The sequence below is a fragment of the Perissodus microlepis genome, chromosome 1, assembly GCF_051167445.1.
Source record: "Perissodus microlepis isolate ML-2025 ecotype Zambia chromosome 1, ASM5116744v1, whole genome shotgun sequence".
Lineage (NCBI taxonomy): Eukaryota > Metazoa > Chordata > Actinopteri > Cichliformes > Cichlidae > Perissodus > Perissodus microlepis.
This window is the reverse complement of record NC_140461.1, coordinates 23,314,208-23,330,027: the sequence shown is the minus strand read 5'-3', so window position 1 is coordinate 23,330,027 and position 15,820 is coordinate 23,314,208.

Genomic DNA, 15,820 nt, shown 5'->3' with positions numbered 1-15,820 from the left:
CACCTAAAGCAGACCCTACAGTAATACATACAGACAAAATGACCCCTATGATCAAGCACTTTGGCAATAGTGCAAAGGAAAAACTCCCTTTTAACAGGAAGAAACCTGCAGCAGAACCAGTCTCAGGGAGGGGTGGACATGTGTCGCGACCAGCTGGGTTGAGAACATGGATACCACATCCTCTAGACCAGGGGTGGGAGACTCCAGGCCTCAAGGGCCGGTGTCCTGCAGGTTTTAGGTAGCACCCTGGGTCAACACACCTGAATCAAATGATTCATCCATTTCCAGGCCTATAGAAAACTTCATGACATGTTGAGCAGGTAATTTAGCCATTTGAATCAGCTGTGTTGGATCAAAGACACATCTAAAACCTGCAGGACATCGGCCCTTGAGGCCTGCTCTAGACTAAAGAACAGAGGGAGCACCTGGCTTGTTAACAGTGCTTAGTTCAAAAGTCTGCGTGGGTGTAACTATGGAACTGGAAGTTTGCACATCTGGAGAGGAACCATCAGTGCTGAAAGGTATTTCCAGGTTTTAGAGGAACATGTGCCCTCATCCAGAAGCCGTCTTTTTTCAGAGACAATCTTGTTACATTACTTGTTATATTACAGCAAGACAACGCTAGACAACCCGAAAAACAACAGGGCTTTGTAATAGAAGACTCTAGCAGCTGAACCGGCCCACCTGCAGTCCAGACCTTTTACCAACTGAAAAGAAAAATACAGCAAAGAAAATCCAGGACCGTTAAGCAGTTAGAATCTTATATCAGACAAAAATCAGACATTTGTCTCTAAAAAGTTGAGCAACTGCTCTCCTCATCAGTTCCTAGATTTTTATTTACAATTTCCACAGTGTCCCAAGTTTTTTGCAGTTAGGATTGTATGTATTTAGCTCTATTAGTATTATATTATATTATATTATATTATATTATATTATTCACATATACGAGCCTCTTATACCTGAATGAATCATCAGCCAGTTCCTGTGGCAACATACTGTCTTCCAAGTTATAAACCAAACCACTTTTCATCTCATGAGACAGCCTAAATTTGACCTGTGACTGTAACTGCATTAGCAGCATGCTCCAGTTTCTGTAATTGAGGCTTTTCAAATGCTGACCTAGACGAACAAACCGGCAAGCAAAGCTATATTCAGACCATAGTGCTGCTATGAATAGCTCAGCAAGGTCCACTGCATGACATTCATGCAGGAGAGTCCAGTGAAGTCACCCAGCTTTCATTCACAAAAAACAAAGCTTTACATCTTTAAAAAGATGCTGCACTGCTTATTTACACGTGACCAAATATACCATCAAACTGATTAAGAACTGCTTTATTCATCTTGTGAGTCACTTTCAGCTGGAAAATATATATGTTTTAGGTACACATACCTGAAAATACAGTTATTTTCTCACTAAATGAAATGTGCATATTGGAATTTAAAAATCACAGATAGAAAATAAAAATTGAATACACATTTCTACAGTAGCAGTTGTTTTCGTTTTAAATTTGTTTCCCAGGTTAGCTGGTAGACTATTGTGAAGTAAATTGCACACATTTAGTATTCTGGGCATCATGAAATTTAAAGACAATACAGCAACAATAGAAAAAAAAACTTGATAATAAATCCAAAAATAGCCTAATTTGCATATTCTCCATCAAAACACGAGTATAAAAACTGAATGCTCGCCTAACTAAACATTTTCAATGTGCACTGACTCACCAGATACACAGACGATGCTTACGATGGCCTACGCACACACTGCCCGTTTATATTAGTCTGTTTATATCTCTGGCTAACTGTTCCAATCAAAGCAAGCTCAAAGTTAAAAAAGAAAACAAAAAACTGACAACCACCCTGAGGCAGATGAGAAAGAAGTGGGGTAGGGATTAGCTTGTGACATGGGGTCAAACGTTAGGTGGTAATAGCCTTCAACTTTAGCCTTGATGTGTTCCCGTAAATCTTCAGATGACAGGGATGGCTCAGCTGGATGATTTGGAGTACAAGGCCACGGAAAGATGTGGGGTGAGATTTCAAATTACTTCAAGCAATCTTGGGAAACGAGAGATAACTCACTGCATACAGACAGACAGGAAAGCACAGAAAGAGTGCAGAGCACTGGACGGTTTTCCCCAAGTGGCTGGCCGGTTTTCCATTGCTCAGTTACCGACACAGTCGAGTGTTTTTCCTAATCCCTCCTCCCTCTGGTCTGAGTTTCCCCACAGCTTTGGCTATTTTAAGCTTGTTTTAAGATCACTGTAGTTCACTTTGGATCCAAACTTAACAGTTTCCCCATCTGTAGCTGTTAGACATGCTATGTGTGTATCAGTCTTCTATTATTATAAATTTGATGCAATATGTTTGTGCTCTTGCTGAAGAGGTCTTTGTGAAGAGGCTTCACATATTGGCTACAAACAAACACCTCTGCAGTTAGGCTAAGGTTAGTTAATTAATTAGAAATCTGTCATCTCATTATTTTAGCGTTATTGCCACAGTTTTACGCTTTTAGTTAGCTCTGACAGTCTGATGGGGGAGCTAGGTGCTTAAGAGCCCTCTATTTCCCACAGCCAAACATCTCATGAGAGATCCTTCTTTTATGAGAAGGAGACAAACACAAGTCCAAGTACAACTATTCCTGCAACAAATACACACAACTAGGCATAACCACTATCAGCTGTTCTTGTGGACTCTTCCTTTGAAGCTTCAAGTTTGGCAATTTGGCTTTCACCATCTCATTTTTTTTTCTTTTGTATTATGGCTCTGCAGCCAAAAAAAAGAAAAGAAAAAAAACAGAGGACACTGCAGGCTCAACGGCAACTCATCAAACACAAGGTTGCTAAACCTCAAATTACACCCTGATTTATTGTCTTTATTTTATGCTGCACAATACAATAATTTACAAATTAACATGATACTGTAGTAAGGCATGAAACTAGTAACTGAAACTAACTGTCTAATCAGCTAGATAATTTAAAAAGGTTTTGCTGTTGTTGTTTTCTTTATAATGTGCAGACAGAGCAGTCGCCCTCTGCTGGACACTAAGAAAGAATGCAGGCTTCACACATTTCCGCACTGGCTTTAATTTCTCTTAGGCTTGGGCAATATAGCCCCCAAAAATGACATCACCATATTTCAAAAACATTAGGGTTGACTATATTGCTAACAATATAGAATAAAAAAATACTGAACAATGTTTTATTGATGCTTGCAGATTGCAGGCAGCAGCATTTATAAGTCTAACCCGAGTATTTTGCATCCTTCTTTTCCAGTCAGCATCTGTCACTGATGGCATTTACTAATACAAAGTGTGAATCTGTTGAAAAAAGGTGCCAGCACCATTACAGTGAAATAGCAGTGACACAGCATGAAAGTAGCCTAGGTGTTTTCCCCAGAAATTTAAAATAATAGTATAACATCAATGCTTAACACTTTAACCAAAGTAACTTAACTTATTTCTACCTGGGTTGTTGTATCTTGGGTCAAGTTTTTTAACCAGTGGAGCTTTGTTTACTGTTGGGCCGCACGTTGTCGAAATAGTTCCTTTATTTACCAGGAGCTATTACCTTTACTAAGGCTACGTCCACACGTACACGGGTATTTTTGAAAACGGAGATTTTCCGTTTTCGTTTTAAAAAATAATCCCGTCCACACGTAAACGCAGAAATGAAGGAAAACGCTGCTAGGAACATGCCAAAGCAACAGGTGGCGATATATTCCTAACCGTGTAGAAATGTTGGCCAATCAGAAGTCTAGAAGCCTCATGGGAAATAGTAAACAAAGCTGGGGCATAGAAGCAGAACCGAGTCTTATGTGTGGAGGGACAGTAACTGTGTGTGTATATGTAAGCATTTAAACACTGCAGAGAGTAGAATTAACAGTAACAGTATTGTAGAAATTCATTTCACCGAAACAATAACGTGGCGCACAGTGTGACGTCAAAAAAGGCGCACACCTTTGACGCTGCGTTTTCTGCGTTTTCTCAGTTTTTCTCGTCCACACGTAAATGCAAAAACAGAGTTTTCAAAAATATCCACCCTGGCAGGCGTTTTTAGAAATCTCCATTTTCAGTGACCGAAAACGCCGTTTACGTGTGGACGGAAGGTGCAAACGCATAGAAAAATCTGCATTTTCAAAAATACCTGGGTACATGTGGACGTAGCCTAAATTACCATGTCTGACATCTTGCTCTTGCTCTCAGACATGTCTGAGCTTGTGTAGTTGTCGTGCAAATCCGGGAACATAAACGCATGGCGTTGCTATACCAATGCTAAAGGATACTTTTTTCACAGAATATTCAGTAAAAGGACTAGATGTTGTAATCCCTGGTGTAATTGTATACTGTAAGATAATGCATCACCTTAGTTTCTGTGCACACTTTTTATAACTGAAAAGGGGTTTAACCATTCAAAGCAACACAATACAGCTTTTAATATTACAGCGTCATGCTGCAACAGGCTAGTTACTGTTACATTTACTTTAGCTGGATAAAATAACAACTTCGTTTATTTTGCGCTTTTCACTCTTCTTAATTTTAGGATATTTATAGCATGGTCATAACAAGAAAATAATAATGTTTCGATAATAATAAACATTTTTTTAAAGCTGCCATTCATCTTATTTCAAGTTAGTGTACCATTAAAATAATTTGAAAGATGTTAAAGTTAGATAGTTACAAATTTATATCTTTTGTTTTATTGACATGTCCCTTAAGCAGAGATCAGCCAAAGGTCAGTTAACAAGAAATCTTCTATTTTTCATCTATTTCCATTATAAGCCTAAAATGCCTGTATCTGATGCACATTTAATCAATTTAAACATCTCAGTCTCCTGTGGATTTGAGAAGATTTAGGCATGAAATCCAATTTGTATTTGCTGTGATGCAGCTATACTCAGAGGCTGTGGAAAAAGAGACCAGTTCATTGTTTATCCGAGTGATTCATGATACCATCACACACCGCTTAAGTATGGAGATCCTACTCCTATAATGTGCTCATTTGAATTTTGATTGCAGTATGATTGCATTTCACCTGGAGGGTAACACTTTTGCCTTTTTTATTTTTTAATCATTGACACCACTGACTGCATTGCACTCTTTCTTTTAAATACCTCTGGAATAGAAAAAACTTCTGGAAAAAGGAGCATGTTCAACATCTGCATCCTGTTGGCACTGTTCTAATGGAAACTCCAAAATGTCGAAAACACTGACTTTCTCCCTGCAAAATGACTTCAATAAATGTGACAATAAATGGTCTGCAGAGTGTGGGAATAAACTTGCAGCCAGTTGTGTCAGCATCTCCGTGCACTTTCAGCTAATTATGTTTGACCAATATAAACTGCCTGCAATTAAGGGGCAGTTGAGAAAGGTTAGAGGCTGTTAGGGTTTTCCATTTGGACAGGGAATTGATTCACTGACAAGAATTGTGCTGCATAACAGCAACACAATCATTGGTGTGTTACGGCGCATCACTGTGACCGATGTGCTCCAGCTGTCCACTTTTATGGTAACCCCACTTTAACAGCTGCTTTGGCAGAGCTTTGGGACTCACTGTGGCACTTTAACGAACAGGACTGCATGTTCCAGCCTTCGCCTTTAAAACTGGGGTGAGTGGAGACGACCTGTGATTGTAAGAGGTTGCAAGGCTGTGTTGTTTCACATAACACTGTCACTGGGAAGCGTGAGAAACTCTTAATCCTGTTTGTTACAGCTCTGCTCATGCAGTGGTGGAATGCAAATAAATACAATTACTTAAGTACTGTAGTTATGAAAGAATTCAGTGTTTATTTTCTGTCACTTTTTTTCTTTACAACAGCTTGGATGGAAACATTGCATTTTTTTCTATGATACATATTTAACTGGTTACTTTGTATCTAAACAATGGGACTGTCTTCCATGAGACTATAATTTGCACATGGAGCACTTCTTGCTTCATTTTCCATTTACAAATTCAAGGCAGAACTGAAAGGCGATGTAACCCCACCTTTTGCACATTTGTTGCCATTTATGGCTATTTTTGTTTTACATTCGAGCTTGTGATGCATTTCTGTCTAGTGTCTGTAGAATGACCACTCGGTAGCTTTCTTATGATGCTGCTTTATTGAACGTGTATCCAGCATGGGTTATAACAGCACAACAACGGGTGTGGCAGCTAAGAGAAGAACTGCACATAGACAGCCCTGCCGCAAATCATGTCATGGTGGCGTAAAGCCGCAACGCCCACCCGCTCAACACAGGCAACCCAGTATATGACAGTGTCATAACTTGATATGAAGGATAGGATGTTGGTGGTACTTTAGTGGTATAAAACTGGATAAATTACATTCACCTTACAACAAAGATGTCACAGCTGATAGCAAGGCTGGACTCAAATGTTGGACTAGGAAAGTAAAAGTTCAGTGTGTTTTATTTACAGTGAAGTCAATAGCAATTAACACTATGCAGATACTGCCTAACAGGATTCAACCCCCGGGATTTTTGCTATAACCACTTTCCCTCTTAAATTATAGTAATTCCAGCAGCTACATTTGCCAGCTTCGGGATGTTAATAGATGGTTTATTTACACTAAGTCGCATAAACAGGGTTTTTTAACCATAGAAAAGGGATTTTTAAGAAGTGGTGTTGTCAGCAGCTTTTTTTCTTAGTAGTTTTTCATTTTTTGTATTAATGTTATTTTAATAACTTGATTTTAATCTTCTTCTCTGTTTAAACCCTTTATCATTCTACTCTAACTACTGTAGATCAGTATCTCACTATCTTTAAAAGCACCATTTCCACAATGAATGGGAAATGCTGATTCAGTCTGCATGCATGTGTCCTGAATTCTATTTTTTGTGTTTGGGCTTCTTTGTGGGAATGATGCTGTATTCTCCAAATTAACTTTTCATTCTGAAGTGCTTGAAACTGATTCTTGGTCATTTTTGGTCATGATGGCTCATTGCTAGCTAAACTTAACATTGCTCTTTACCACACAGAGCAACAACAACAATCATCAAAGCTGAGACACAAAACAGCCAAAATGGCCATCACAACACTGCCAAGCCAGTACATTGCTGTTTAACATCTCCTATAATTTTACAGCACTCAGTTATATGTATAATAAGTAATATAACCATAGTAAAGGTGAAAACCTTTCCTGATACATATATTGTTGGTCAGTAGAAACAGTAGAAATTACTGAAGGTAAATTGAAAATCACACTAAAAATCAAATAGTTGCTCAAGTGCTCTCTTTGTATTTGAGTAGTAAACTGTAAAGTGGACACTGGAGATTTAAATTGTTGTCTTACATTTACTAAAATGTTTACACTTTTACTTCAGCAAGGTCGCCTGGTCTTTTAATACTGCGTAATAGCATAATGTTGGCAGTGTTGTAACCTCAAAATAAAGAGTATAAAAGTGTTTTGTTTTTTCTTTTAAATGAGGATTGAAATGTTTACCAAAAAAAAGGCCCTAAAGGAGGAAGGTCATAGTACTGGGCTCTGTTTTCTTTTATCCATTCATACGATAATTTGATGTTCTGAACAGGAAAATAATTTAAGTTGCTTGTCACATGAAACAGACATTTGACAGAGCGTGTGCGTCACTCCTGCTATTTATGGCATTTCAGACTGCAATCACTCTTACATTTTAGTTTATCAAGGCAGGAAGCTGAAAATCATCAGTCTTTTTCAAGAAGCAGCTGGAACACACACATGAGCAATACAGAATCAATACCACAGACGGTGTAAGTGTTGCCTGTGGGCTTGAGTTTGAAAACCTGTAGAGGAGCTCTGCAGTAAAGAAACTGTAGATTTGCTGGTTGTGCCTGGCTTGTTGAAACAGTCTGATTTGTTTCACTTTATTTCGTCACTGTTATTTTTACTTGTATATTCATTTGCTGGCTTACTAGCATATTATGCATTTAGCAGCAGGATTGTAACTCGTGTTAAAATAGGTAAACAAACATCACTAACAAAAATATGTGATCATGTCCTCCATACATATATTCTGTGTGTAGAATTATAAATATCCAAATGACTGAAGGTTAAAACTTCTAATATTCTACAAATCTATAAGCTCAAAAAACAAAAAGACCACAAGCAGTGAGCTGCATATTTTTAGACTTCCCTACGCTCTTGTGTTTTTCATCCCGAAGCCCCAATATTTGTTTTCATATTTAAGGAGTATCTAAAGTTTCCTAAAACAGCTGGTACTTTCTAGCAAATGTTTAGAAAATGTGCATGCTGGGGTTATTTTCAGCCCCAGATTAAAGCACAAGTGAGTGTTTACAACAGCAGGACGAGATCACTGTGTTCTTTGTAGTGAGGTAATATGCCACTGAGTTCAACTGTTTGGCTTACTGGTGCGTACTCGGGCAGCAACTGAGTCTTTTTTTTTTTTAAATGTATATCATGTATAATCTATTCACCAAGAAAATATAATTATATACCAGAAGGATTCTATTTTAAGTAATTAAACCAAACACCGCTCATCAGACTTCATAACAGCAGATAAACAGATAATGTATTCATTCTTTGTAAGCTATTACTGTATGTAAGACTTTTAAGTGGAGTCACAGTATAAAATGTGCTCTGCAAGTAAAGAGCAAAGAGTGAAAGTTTTCTTCAAAAATAAAGTAAGACTGAATAAACTTGAGAAGAATCGTTTTAATATTGTAGGTCAGTTAATGAGTCTGAAAAAAAGAAATCAAGCAAAGCCCTCGATAGCTTTCTTTCCATGGTCTTTTTTTAAGTCTTTCAAATGCAGCAATATCCATAAATCTGGCCTTTGTTTTTTCATCAGTCGTAATGATTTGTCCAATTTAGGGTCAAGGAGGAGGGGCTGGAGCCATATCCCTGCTACAGGGTGAAAGATGGGGTATGCTCTGCACAGGTTTGCTGGTAGTTTGTGAGGCTGACACACGGACACAGACAGCGCACCCATACCTACCATTTAAAATCACAAATTAAACTGACACACATATCTTTGGGGAGGAAGCCAGAATACTCAAAAAGATCCTACAGAGGCACAGGGAGAACATGCTCACAGACTAATAACTAAGTGCACACAGAAAGGTGCCGGCTGGCCAGTGGAGCTTCTTTTTGTGAGGTAACAGTGCTAACCACTGCAGCACTGTGCTGTCCTGCCTGTTGTTTGGTTTTTCCAATGTTCCGACGTATATGTGTCTGCAAACTTTATGCCTAATGTTCACTCACGAAGTTAAAGTTCTCAATCTAAAATATATGTGTACTTTTATTTGCATTTTATCATTTATACATCAGTGTATGTAATTTAATTATATTAGAACTTGCTTTGTCAATAATAGATAGTCACTGGCACTATTCTGCATAACACAGATATTGTAGTGCAATACTCAATATATAATATAAATTATACTATATTACTGCTTCAATAGCCCCCTTGACTTGTATTCCTAAATGTGATGTACTTTAGTAAAAAATTTAATGTATACTATAGATTTAATATATACAACAGAGTATTATTACATTTTATATATAAACAAGTAAATGATTGAAATAGTCATCAAAATATTGCTACATTTTATCATCAATACAATTTATTTACTCTCCTGGATATTCCTGCCATACAAAAAAAAAACAAAAAACAGATCATTCAACTTGAGGTAAAATCTGAGATTTCCAGTTAACTCTAATGAGGGAGTGATCCTGACATAAAAAGAATTACACATCATTTTGTGTGTTTTATATCTGAACAGTAACTGAGCATCCACAGATTTACTTATTCGCTTATTGAGATTTACTCTCAATAAGTGACAGCAGCCAAAAACAGCCAATTAACAGCAAAAATAATTTCATGAAAATGTTCCAATCATTCATTCCTCTCAGACTCACTCATCCCACACATATCATCTACAAGCACTGACACATCTCCTTCTTGGCACAGACATTTACATGATTGCTCTCCTCAGACTCAACATAGATAGATGCAAGGCAATAAGGCATTTTATATATAGAAATAATGTCAGCTTATTTGCTCCACGGTTGAAATAATTATTTAATAAGAGACACAAGAAGAGCAAAAGACACTCACATTGCTGCCCTAACATTTGAAAGGTCTAAGACGCTGGCATAACAGTGGCACGGAGATGCAGACATGGATGCAGACACACATACACACTGTCCACCTACACCATCTTTGTTCACAGCGAATGTGGCCATCAGTCATGAACTGAAGCTTGAGTGGGATGAGACCTACTGTCTTTGTGTGGGCAAACTTGCTCTGAACTATTCTTGATAAAACACGAGAGATGAGTTAGAAGGAGAGAAAGAAGAGAAAAGACTAGAGTGGAGTAGTAAGATGCTCTGTTTTTTCCACTGGAAATCTTGAAGACACTTTGTTCCTCTCTTTTAATGTGAAGTGCACAGGCCTGACCGATGTCCTGAAAGAGTCTGACTTTTAGCAGATGTAGTCTAAACTGTCCTGTCACAGCTAAGATTGCTAGATCACAATTTTATTCCTTTACGTTTAAATACTGTGTTGCACTGATGTTTGACCTGTTACTTTATACATTTCCATACATATAGATGTGTCTTAATGACATGTTTTTATCCCAGGAAGTTAGTTGAAATATTAACTTCTTTAACCCAGAGTTCCATATTCTTATAGCTTTTACTATTTGATGAATTGACCAAGGACTTCTAAAAGCACTCATAATCATATTTCCTACAGATACATCCTACAGGCACAGGCAGGCACACACACACACACACACACACACACACACACACACACACACACACACACACACACACACACACACACACAAAGCAATAAACATGCATACATGATGAAGAAAGATGGTGAAATACATTGAATGGCTCATCTAACCTGTTGGCAATTTGCAGTCTGTTTTGATCTGTGTTATATCTTTTCATTATTTTTATAAATATGTTTGTAATGATCCCGGGTGCTTTTTGAGGCCCTGTATCAGATGACTTTCAAAACGCCAAGATCCGGGTATAACCAAAAGGCGTTCAGCAAAAGATAAGTGACTTACTGCAGTGTAATAAAGCCACGGTTAATGAGGCTTTCTATTTTTACAATTGTTCTTGTCATGTGACCGTTGTAAACGTGCCAATCCTCAATTCACAATAGTGGACAGGCTTATCTGTCATCAGAAGAGAGCTCCATAAACACTAAGTAGATGGAAAGAATCTGAGGCCAAGAATCATCAAGCCGTTAACTCAGCAGCTGTTAGGCAGCTTGTTTCTGTAAGGGATGCAGGCTGCCCAGTGCCGTGGGCTTTCTGATTACCCTCGGCGGTGCTTTCCAACATCAGACCTGGGTCCCGGCACACATGTGACCTATTGAACAGTGACTGGAAAGCTTTGCAAGTGGCGCTGTCAACACCAGGACATAAATAAAGCTAAAGATAGGGTTATGTCGCTTCAGCCGAGGTTTCTGGTCAGCCAAATGCTTTTTATAGACACACTCAGATTTATAAAAGGCTAACAGAGCCTATTTTTGACTCAGTGGACATGGGGAGGTTGGAATCTTGGAAACTTGTGATGATCCTGGGTGCATGACTGACCCCTCTGACTTGAACGTGTCAGTGGTTGTTGTTTGTGGGAGTCGCAGCAGATAGCAGATGCGGCAGGGATGAAACTGGCACAGGGCCTGTGATGTTTTTGGAGACAATCCAGAGAAAATGACAGAGGGATGATCACATCGGTCTATCCCAGTCAGACCTGGGAAATATATAAATATAAATGAATGTATGCATGTATGTTTCTGCCAAACATACTGTCTAGTTTTTGTCTCATCAGACCAAAGAACCTTTTTCCAATCAATGTTGGAGTCTCACACATACCTTTGGGAGAATTCCAGGTGAGATTTAATAGAAGCTTTTTTCAGCAGTGCCTTTCTCTTTGTTGCACTCCCATACAGCTTTCACAGCCTCAGCCAGTTGCATGTCCAACAAGATTTTTCCACTCAACTACGTATATCTTTAAATAATTGATATTAGTTTGAAAACCTCTGTTTTCACTTTGACATGCAATAGGCCTTTTTAGCACATTTTTTGTCAAAAAACAGACTAATTATATTGACCATGTTTTCCTTTATTAAAGCAATAAAAGGGTGAACCATTGAAGAATTATGAATATTTTTTTTATAGGCATTCTAGTTTAATCAGTTATGGTGACTCATCCAGGTCCTGAAGCAGCAAAGCTGGCCATCAAACTGCCACCTGTTGGTATGATGATATTTTATAAAATGCTTTGTGAGTTTTACTTTTTCAATTGGATTTTTTTTAAATACAGGGCCTTGTAGGTTTAGATACATTTTTTCTTAATAAAAGAAGTCATTATTTAAAAGCTGCATTTTGCATTTACTCAGGTTATCTTTGTTTATTATGAACATTTGTTTGATGATCTGAAGCATACAACTGTGACTAAATATGCATGTGCCAAAGTGGATGAGCAGTACTCTCCACTTGTCCCAGAATTATTGACTTTTTGCACATTATTCTCTTTCTATATTTATTTGCTATGATTTGCTATTGTCAAACATTGCTGCACATACTATCCCGGGTTTGTTTGTGTAAGCATACTGATGCTGGCAAAACAAACATTTAGCAAATCAAAGCAAATACTCAAGTTCTTGTAGCTTTATATTTTACTATGTTGAGAATTAAGTCATTTGTGCATACTTACACTGTTTTTTGTTTTCAGTCTTCATGTAGGTCAGGTGTGGAGAAAGGCCCGCCCAGCATTTCCTGATTTTAAAGTACTGATGATGTCATGTCTGACTGTCATGTCAAGTTAGTGGTACGCTAGACTGATTGAAGGGAAATTGATAGTCAACCTTTGCCTGATTCAGATGAGGGAAGAGAGTAGAGTTGTGTTACCAAATCCATGTGCTTTTGAGTTTTGTTAATTAAGTTAATTTGGGGGAGTTTTCTAAAGTTTCACATATGATGGAGGTCACTCTAAATAAATTACTTATCTCTGGGAACCCAAATGTCTGATGAGTCTGCCTACCTACCACCTTCACCGACGCTCCAGTCAGACTACCTCACAACGCAAAATAATAAGGAATTGGGAAGGGGGCAAATACTTTTTGCAAATACAGCACTGGATTCTTCTATCTCCCAGCACCAAATAACTTCCTTGCTGTATTTAGCAGTTTCCATAGATTTACTACAGATTTTAGACAACTTGAGTAAAACTGTGTTCTTGTGGTTTAAAGTGATAGTTTTCTCCATATTTTGATCAATCATAAACTATTTGCATAGCTATTAAAGCATTACATTCAGTACAGCCTCACAGATATATTAAAAAAATACTGATTACCTTAGTAATACTCAAAGTTATCAGTGAAGATAGTAGCGCTGAGTCACGAAACTTCTGATGCGCAAAAGAAGTTCTGTGAATCGATGGATCAAACCAAATCGCAGTAACATCGATTTACAGTGATAATGGACCCACCATCTTCATATTTCCATGATCTTTAAAGGTAATAATAGAGCAGGGGTATTCAAATATCAGTTAATTCAATTCATAAGCAATCTTACCAGATTTCTCTTTAATCTATGTGCAATTATATTGAGATAAAAGCACGTCCAGGCCGAAAGGATGGCGTTACATAGATTTCCAGTGTGTCCAGTGGATTGACAGGTGACAGGAAAATGTACATTGAATGTTAGTGTGTCAGAAAGAGTTATCTTAACCCAAACATTTTGACCTTGTATCTCACCTGCCACGAGTAGCAATCTAAAATTCACCCTCCACGGATATTTGAAGCTGTAGAGACTTTGCAGATGAAACCAACAACCAGTCCTGTTAATAGTGGACGACCCACTCTACCAGCTCTATCACCCACAACCACCCAGCATATATTATGAAAACATGATGTCTGACAATAAATCTGGGGCCATTTTTAAATGAGAAGCTTCTCTTACCATATTTGTTATTTTAGTACCTGCAACCAGGCACAAGGAAATACATAAAACACTCTTTACAATAAAAACTGCTTTCAGCTGCTGTCTGTTCATTACAGGATTTCCACAGCTGGTAGCTCTGCATGTTTGTTTTGGCAGATTTTTACACTGGATGCCCTTCCAGCTGCCCCCAAAGGGATTTGTGTCTCCTCCTGAAACAGAGCCAGGGAGTTTTCACTTCTTAGGTGACTGTATTAACCACTCTCTACAATCCAACCTGGAAAACGGCTCGGCCCATTAATATTTCCATCTCATAAACCAAAAGCCTCTCTAGATAATTTTTTATTAATATTTAATACATTTTGTGGCAACTTATAATAACTCTTTGACTAAAATATATCCGGATGTAAAGCTCTGATGCTGAAGTGTACTGGTTTTACATATCTACCCGGCCAGCCAAATGTCTGTGACACTGATCATTTCCTACAGGAGTGTAGGAAATGAATAAGGGTTGACTGAGCTCTGAATTAGCTGTTACTCTGTGTTGCTATAGAAACTCTTGACAAACACTGGGTCTTACATTGACAAAAGGGGCTTTACTAAGAGCTACTGAGTAAAGTAATTTCCCTGAAGAGCATTTAGGTGTCTGTCACCCACTGAGAATTTGTCATGACCCCCTCCTGAGTAGCTCCACACTGTCAAGATCAGATGTCAGACTAGGGTCAGAGCATGACTGCCACTCAGTCACCCCAGCTCACATAATAAAAATTTGTTTATAAGTCAACTTAGGCATACTGATTAACCAAGTTATGAAGAGACATAATGCTGTTTTCTGAAAGTGGTGTAGAAGCTGACAGCCAAGTATTGAATTACATTACTTGACCTCTCCCCGTGACAGCAACACTCTGTTTTCTTTAAATATCATAACAGACCACCAACAGTCTGACCTGGAGAGGGAACTTCATCTCTTCTCCTGCTATGATTTATAACACGCTCAGTAAACCAAGGCCACTGCCCGACAACCTTAATGTTTTTGGTGTGTATCTACAACCCATTAAATGTGTATGTTGTTTGGCAAGTTGCTATGACCATGACCGTGAACCAGAATAGGTAAAGGCCAGATATTAGTATCTGGGAAAGACAGGTGCTGTGCATGGCTGGAATAAGTGGGGAACCACTAAGAGTCCACACAAAATAATCCCAGATAACACGCAGCTAAATAAAGCTAAATACAGAAACGCACACGTGTCACCAGGAGTGAGGTGGTGGTGGTGGGGGGGGGGTGTCATAAGGGGAAAGAAGCGTTAGATATTTTTGTAGTACGGTTTTATTTTCTGACAGGGTGATGGCGATGGATCACTGGCTCATACACAAGTAGGGGAGATATAAGCTGGCCAAGCGTTTGTGTTGTGCTACATGTGCTGTTTGTATCCATGGAAACTGCACCATGACTGTGTCCCCTGATTTCCAGATAGAGACACTGTCCTTAAAGTGATTTAGGAGTGGAGCGTCTCAGGTTTAGTTTTACTGCTCAGAAAAAGTGACTCGGTGTGCATCATAAGAAAAAGGTTAGAGAAAATGCTTAGAAGGTTAGATCTGTAGTAGTTTGGTTTGGATGGGGTACATATTAGGTTTGCTACAGACTGAATTAATTTATATCATAACACAGCTGTGTAACAGTGCAACAAGACTGGTTCATTTTAAAAAGGGCTGTATAGCAATTTAGAATTAGAAAGAGGTTAATAAATTAAAAGAAAGTCAGTATAAAAAACAAGCTAGAGCAGCAGAAGCCTTTACCCTCTAATGTCAGCCAGGCTCCAAAAACGCTGGATGCTTCACTTACCATTGTCCAAAATGATAACATCCTCTGTTTATCCCTTACTCTCTTTCTGCTTCTCTCAAACTGCTGTGCGACCCTTAAG